Source organism: Drosophila arizonae, chromosome 4 (genome assembly GCF_054131065.1).
Source record: "Drosophila arizonae isolate 15081-1271.41 chromosome 4, UAZ_ARI_1.0, whole genome shotgun sequence".
NCBI lineage: Eukaryota > Metazoa > Arthropoda > Insecta > Diptera > Drosophilidae > Drosophila > Drosophila arizonae.
The window spans coordinates 7,979,790-7,988,326 of record NC_142924.1 but is presented as its reverse complement, the minus strand read 5'-3'; positions in this window follow the sequence as shown (position 1 = coordinate 7,988,326).

Here is an 8,537-nt window from a genome sequence, read left to right as displayed (position 1 = left end):
CCACCTTCAACTGTAAGATGCCCATAACTTCTTTATCCCTGTACTTATAAGTCAATTTACAACAAGCTAAGCAACTGCCACAGTTGCTGCAGGACTTTTTCATATGCGTAATGCATATAATTTGCAAGCCAAGCAGGAAAAAGAGGAGGGGGAGGAGTGTGGGGCAGAGGAGCAGCAAAAGGAGGGTGGCCAACCCAGAAGGCACTTAAATAAAGTTGTGAAGTAGCGCATAAAATAAATAACAGACACTTGACCACTGCTACGACTCACTCGATTAAAATCAATGAAAATTTATACATACATCTCTCCAATGCATTGGAATGGTTAGCTAGCCAGGAGCAGCAGCAGCATCGAAAGGCATGACTCGCTTCCAAATAGTTGATGCAGAACGGCAAGATGTGAGCCGCGAGATGCGAGATGCGAGCTACGAGATACGAGTCATAACTATGTGTAAGACCATTTCATTTTTCAACAATTGGCCAAAAGAACGCCTCAATAACAAAACAGAAGAAAAAGCCAGGGAAGTGCATTGCAGTTGGGCATAAATGACTGCATGATACTCGTTCAAGACTCGAGAAAAGCTGAATTTAATTGGGTGAGGGATATACAAAGAGCCAAGAGGGAAAATCATGTGAATTTTGTTCTTTATATAGAGAAGGTGGGCAGGTACTATCGAGAGATTTACTTATATAATTTTAAAATCTAGTACATATATAATAATATATAGAAGGTGTCCTCAGTTACATAGTTGCCAAGTCCAAGGGGCCTAACTTAAAATCTGTGGAATATGTCAATTGGCCTTCTCCCTTCAGGCCAAGTATAAATAGGAATATAGATATATACAAAATATGAAATCGTGACAGACGAAGGAACATCAGATCGAATTCTATATCCTCTCAGATCAATATACCTCTCGTATATACATATACATATACTTACAACAAATTGGAAACTCTTTATCAGCCCGCAGATCCGCAGAGCTTCCGCTCAGCCATTCAAAAGGCAACAATATATAAAAACCAATAGACTCTCTTCACTTCACGAACAAGAATAAAAAAGGGGGGCGTACGCTGTTTTTGGCGGACAGAGCAAAAGTAATGAGCAGTTGGCCACGCGCTAACCAAAAAGCATTCATGAATCCAAATGCGAATGCGAATGTGAATGTGAATGCAAAACGCCCGCCAGGCAAGAGCAAAAGGAGCACAAGGAGCAGGAGGAGCAGCCAGGCAGGCAAGCCTGCAACAGGCTGCTTGAGCTGCACTCGAGTCTATAATTATAATTGAAATCAATTGATTTATTTGCGTTGCCAGCTCGCGAGCTCTGCCTATGCCAAAACGCATAAAGCCATAAAGAAAAATGGCAACAATACAATTCAAGAACTGTTTGTTGTTGTTGTTCTCGTTGTTGTTTGTTGATCGTGTGTGCTTAATTGTTGTTACTGGCCTGTGACTGTGGTCTGGCCAATGTGCGCCGCTGGCCAATTTGCTTGGCAGGCTAGACGTTGTCGTCGTTGGCGAAGACGTCGATAAGGTCATGAGCAAGTGTCAATCGAGTGCATAAATTATTTATTGGGGCGTTTGCACAAGTGGGTGGGGTCCAAAAATAAATGTTGCACAGCATCGTTGGCGCTGTGCTCGAAGGGCAACGTGATGGAGCATAGCTTATATACCCAGCCATGCGCCAAAGGCGAGACAATCTATTATGTTCCGAATGGGCATAGCATGGCATATATGAATACCGTTTACATACACATATATATCTTATACTATATGTGTATGTATGTGTGTATATCTGGGTTGGCTGATTCCTGGCAATCTGTACGATCTGCCGCTTGCACCTGCCCACAAAATACACTTGTGCGCGCTGTTGTCAACGACAGTAGCTCTAGCTATATACAAAACAACAGCACACACACACACACACACACACACACACACACATAGAGAGAGAGACAACAACCTTTTGTGGCCATAAGACAGGCACACACACAACCTGTCTCACATTTCAAAATACATAATTAAGTATGCACAGCGAGTTTGTTAGATAAAAATCTTAAAAACCCTTAAAAAGCTTTAAGCGCCTAAGACACAGACACAAATACGCAAACTGAAAGAGAAGAGCAAGAAGAAGAAGAAGAACGGCTAGCAGCAGCAGCATAGGGGCAATACTTGATGGATAACTTGATGAGTATCGGATAAGTTGTGGGGACTTTGTAGCACAGCACAAATGTGAGGCGCGTATACATAAAAATAGTCGAAAGGCCGAGCAGCAGCAGCAGCAGCGACAGCGACAGCAGCAATAACAATAACAACAAGCGACACGTAGTCGATGTATGATACGAAAACACTTTGGCGACAATCATGGGAAAGATTCGGTTTTTTGACTTGATTTTCAGTTTGCTTTGGTTTCGTTGGGTTTTATGTTGTGGCTATCAGTTGATTTGGTTTTTTTTTTTTAAGCATAGCCGCGCACGGCCATTAAACGAACAGGGCCCAAGAGGTCAGAGCGATAACGAGCGAAAGCTAAAGGCGGTTCAGGCTAGCTGCTGGTGCAGGTGGTGCCGGTGGTGCCGATAGTGCCAGTGCCAGTGCCAGTCGGTGGTGTGGGCTATTATCGTTTAACGAAGCCGATTTGTAACAGAGCTTTCACATGTGTCTCCAAATCGAAAACCGAAGAAGAAAAAAACAAGAAACTTGGCCAGCCAATCAGTTAAAAGTTATAACGCAAATCAAAGCAACAACAAGAACCAGCAACAATAACAACAACAACAACAATAGAAATCAATAAAGTTCCCAATGCCAAATGAAACAGAGAGAAGAAACTTAATTAAAAGGTCGCCGTTAATGTGGTTAATTTGAAAATATTGTCGAAGGAAACGGCTTACACACACACACGCACACACACACATACACATATAGTATGGACATATACAAAAGAGTTTGCGTTATAAAATCTTTCGTAGAGAAACGCCAATAAAATACGGCAGCAGCGGCAGCAGTCGTCGACGCAGCTAATTTTTATAGTTCCCCTCATGCAGGCTGCAGCGCCGACAGACATCTCGGCGGGATCTGTTCGATGGTTGCTCTAATCAAGCCTATAAGCCATGTTGTCATACGCTATAAAAGAAAAAGAGCAACACAGCACACAGACACACACACATGCAAAAGAAATTAAAAACAAAACACAAATCGGCTCTTAACGTCTGACAACAAGTTCGTTGCCTAAGTCTTTTGTTTGGCCGCTGCTCTAAATTATTTGCTTTTCATTTTACACGGCTAGTATTCAAATAGCTACTATATTTGTAGACATATATACATATATACTGTTTACTGTTTATCGTATAGTATATATACTGTTTACTCGCTTGATATGCCAAGTTTCTTACCTACGTCATTCAATTGCAATTGAACTTTGCTCTGAATTACATTTTAATTGATATATATTTTTAAATAAAAATATTTATATAACTTGTATTTAAATATATGAGTAATCAGAAAACGTAATTTAAAATACATTACATATAATTATTTTTATTTGTATTGTATATATTTTATTGTTTATTTTGAATAATTATATTTAAACCAAGCTGGTTGCCCGACTTATTTGTTTACAGTTAATCCAAATACATTAGCTTTATATAACTCATTTCAGAGTGTTTTCTGTATTCATATATATGTGTGTGATATATTACTCTCCATATAATTAGAGTAAATCGAATGATTTGTGTGATGTTTATGCCAAGTTCGTTGTCTCAGTCATTAGTTTGCAATTTATCTAAGTACTATAAATCAAATAGATCCTAATAATATGGAATAACCTGTATATAGACGGATAATTATAATCTATAAATAAATATAATTTAAACTATTTTCAAGTTTAAGTATATTTTAGGTATTGTTGCGTAAATCAAGTTCTTTGCCTAAGTCATTTGCCGAAAATGATTTTTAAGTACTTGGCTCTAAATCAAATCAATAACAATATAAACATATATACATAAATATACGGAGAAATATAATATGCTAATGTGCATAAGAAATAATCTATACATCAAATATATGCTTTAATAAAGTTCGTTGCCTAAGTCTTTGGTATGGTAAAAACAATTATATGAAGCTTTAAATTATATTGATAGTATTTATGTATTAATACACATACATTTATAACTTGTATTACATATTTATAAATTAACTTATCTCTGTCATAAATAATTTGGTTTTGTGGCCAATGGCCTTACGAAAATTTCACTGAATTTTCAATGTGACAACGGCGATTTCCTCAATCAAAACGAAGGCAATGCAGTGGCTAAGAGAGCTCGAAACAAACTTGAAATACACAATAATGTAATAATAATAATGCATATAATGCATATAAAGAGAAAAGACTAACAACAAATACAACAGGCGGGCGAAGAAGAAGCAGCTGAAGAAGGGGGAGGGTCGATTGCTGCGTGGCCTCCGTTGGGTTTTTGGTACGCCCGAATGGCGATGCACGCACACTAACACACACACACACACGCACGCACAGGCAATGTAACTTCAACCTTCAATTGTAGTTGGTGTTGCTGGTGTTGTTGTTGTTGTTGGTAGTTGTGCTGCTGCCTGTCACGAAACGTTATTCGTGCGGCCATGCGAGTTCACTGACTGCCGCCCAAGTGCGCCAGTGTGTGCGTGTGTGTGAGTGTGTGTGTGTGTGTGTGTCTTTTGGTGCTTTTCATATGTACACATTGTATATATTGTTGGGCCGTTCGCTTTGTTTTCACAGCAACGGCAACCGACAATTACAACTAACCATGGCGGCCATATTAACATGCCTGCGAGTACAGTTTGCACCTGCAGCTACGTCAAAATCGTTAAACTTTAACGACAACAACAACAACAACAAACCAGATTCTATTGTCGACCATTTGCACGTGATTGAATCGATGTATCCCAATTAAACAATCTGCTCACGAACGCTCAACTACAAGAACGCCAACAAGCTGAGACGCGCAGCGTCTCCCTGGGAGCCAGCCGGGGGCAGGGGGAGAGCAGCGTTGGTAGTTTAGAAAAAAATTTCCAAACTATGCGAGTGCTAATTGCCTGTGTGCACAATAATATTTTGGCAATTTGCCTGCAACAACAACAACAACAGCAGCAACAATAACAACAGCAACATTCATGGCCAGCAAACAACAACAATGAGTCATGCTATTTGTATTGATGGCAACAAATATTTCGCATGCTCATTGATTGCGCCCACCCACCAAATGCTCTCCCTACCTCTCTCTACTCTCTCTCTCTCTCTCTCTCTCTCATCTTCTTCTTTCTGCTCGTTGTTTTATTGCTTTAAATGTTTAAATATAGTAATCAGTGAAAGAAAAGCTTGAAGAAACATGCGGCTCGTTGTTGTTTAATTGCCGCAGCTCATGCAAGTGCCGCCAGGCAGGAAGGTGTGTGAGAAAACTGCACATCAAATTGTTGTTGTTGTTGTTTTGGCTGCTGTTGTTGGTGTGCAATTAAAAATAATATATGTATGTACCTATGCTGTATGTATGGATTAGCTGCCGCAAATGCACACACAAACACACACACAAGCACAAAAAATAAATTCATTAGCTATTGTCTAATTGGCGCATATAACGAAGGCATTTTAAACGGAAAAACATATCTATAAAATCGTGTACATATGGATGTATTTATGGATGTAAAGATGTGCAATTTCAACTAGAAATTCAAGGCCCGAAAATTTTCTCTGTAAATAAACTCTGTTAGACTAACATTTTTAGGGCAATATTTATTGCGCTAATTTTATATATAATTTAAATTAAAAATCTTACAGCAAACCATTGGAGAACACTCCTTAAGAGCAAGCTATATGACATATCACTTTATAAATTATATAGTATATACTAATTATCTAGATTCTACATGCTTGCACCTAGAAAAAAATAATCTTCATTTTTATTTATTTATATGTTAAAATAATCTGAATATCTCTATTCGTTTCAATGCTATGAGCAGTTGAAATTTTGATTCGATGGTTGATCGAAAAAGCTGTGAGCCACTGTATATGTGTGTATATATAAAAATCAATACTTTATTTTTTTATTTTTATATTTTATTTGCAATCTGCTTTCATGTCAATAATAAACTAACTTTTTAAAATTAGTGCTCTGAGTTCCAATAAGCGTTATCCATATAGTATATATAAATCTATAGCAAATTCCATTTCAAGTTTCTTTAGCTATTTCTTCTACTCTAAAGTCTGTACAAGAGTTTCCATAAACGCAACATTTACTAGATTAACACATGTACCTTACTTTCAGCTAATACTCACATAATTTATACATCAACAGACTTACATCAATGAAGATCCCTTTTACCTTTTATGCTCAATCAACAACTGAAATCTCCTTGTGCAATAGCATTGATTGATGACTTCCTTTAGATGCGCTTTACTGCCAGCCTGGCCTATTCAAAACTAATTAACACCAGTGTTGGCCGTTTTATGAGCGGGCATTAAAAATGCAAAGTTCCCGACTCGCCCGCAACTTTTACGACCCCGCCATGATGCGGCGCTGCAACAAATTGTGCCGCCTGCAACTGAGCGCCCACAAATCTGATCGCGGCGATGCACCGCCGATAATGTCAGTCTCTCTGATTTAGAACAGGCGTAACTCAAGTGTTAATCTCCAGCTTAATGTGCGAAAAATGCGCAAAACATTGTTGAGAGTGAGAGAGAGAGAGAGAGAGAGAGAGAGATCCGTGTGGCCAATAAAACGAATTTTATATTCAATTTGAGCTGCTGCAAATCAAATCAAAAGATTCTCGGATCGTGTGGCCAGTTTTAATGGTACAGGTTGCCCCCTAATTAATATGCATGAACTCAAACTTCCTCTGCCCGGGCTACCACTTGTGCACGTTTCATCGCTCAGCTCAGATCTCTGCTTGCACACTCTTCCTCTTCTTGTTTATGCGTATCTTTGGCATGGCATTTTAATGCTCTTTTATGATCCGCTGGATGAAGGCGTCGCGCGTTTAGAACTCAATTAAAAAGCGGAAGTTAGTGCAGCTCTGGGAGCCTTCAATGGCTCAGATGAACGCTGCCTCGTCCACGCCCTTGACAGACATTCCGATGGCATAAATCGGCGCAAACCAGCAACCAGACGCACATAACTCACTAATAGCAGCAATTGTTGTCAATTTGCCACAAAACAGGCGCGAAAATGCAGACATATTTTTTTTATTTTTGCTGCCTTGCCTTGCCGTTATTGTTGTTGTTGTTGTTGGCTAACACACCTTGACAATTGGCTGAATTTAAATTGTTATAAAAATAGAATTTGTCCCAAAACACGCGCCATCGACAATGCAGTCGCTTGGCAAGTTCGTGTCTTAAGTCTTTCGTTTGTCTTTTTTCTCCATTTTCTGTTTTGGTTTTATTTTGGGAGACAACGAAAGCTAGCGCTGCACTTTAATAACCGACCCACCCGTCTACGCCTGCCTGCCTGCATGCAAAATACCATTAACAGCAACAACAACAACAACTGCTAAATATCATAAAATGTGTACCACGCACAAAGGTCTTAGCTCACAGAGCTCGCGGCATTTTCAGCGTCTCGTGTACTAAAGTTTTGAATTTATTTATGTCGGCAATTATTTTATTTATATTGTGCACACACACAGACACACACACACAGCACACACTCATGCACGCACACGTACGAATCAGAGATTTTGCATTGCCTTCTGATTTCGTAGTCAAAATATGTTTCCAACTTATGATATGCTGCCCGCTTCTGTTGTCGCATTTGCTACTGGTTTTTAATGCGGCGCAACTGACGACGACGGCGATGGCGACGGCGACGACAGCGACAGCAGCAACAAAGGCGACGACGCGTCACTGACAAAGTGACACACGATCTGCTGCCGAGAGGCAAATGTGGCAGTTTATAGAACTTTAATATGGATATAGAGCAAGGGCTTTCAGCTGAGCAGGGGCATATTCTAATTGTTTTCTACCTGAATATATTTTATACTCACACATATATATATTTAATATGACCTATTTTATTTGGAATATTTATTTGCTTGCATTTATTGTGATTTTAGAGAAATACTTTCTAATAATCTTAAGCTTGTTTATTCAATAAAAAATCTTCATTTATTTTTGTTTGCCAATAGAAAGTTTTGTATTAGGTTTTATGACATTATCTCCTTCTCTCTTACGCTTTTCGCGCTACTCCTCTCCCTCTCCCCCTACCTTCCACCTTCTCGCCCACCTTCTCTCTCCACCATTATATGCCTTTAGCTTTTCCTGCTCCTTCTGCCACACTCCCTGCCGCACCCCTCTTAACTCTTCCTCTTGCTTTTCTGGCCAGTCTCTGTCGCCTCGACTTGCATTGACGCCTCCGCAAATGTCAACAACAACAAGAACAACGGATGACAGACAAGGGACGAGGCTGTTGCTGACGCTGACGTTGCGACGACAACAGCAACAACAACAACAGCAACGAGAACCACGTCAACCACGTCTCGCAACTGTCACCAAATAATGCCCAG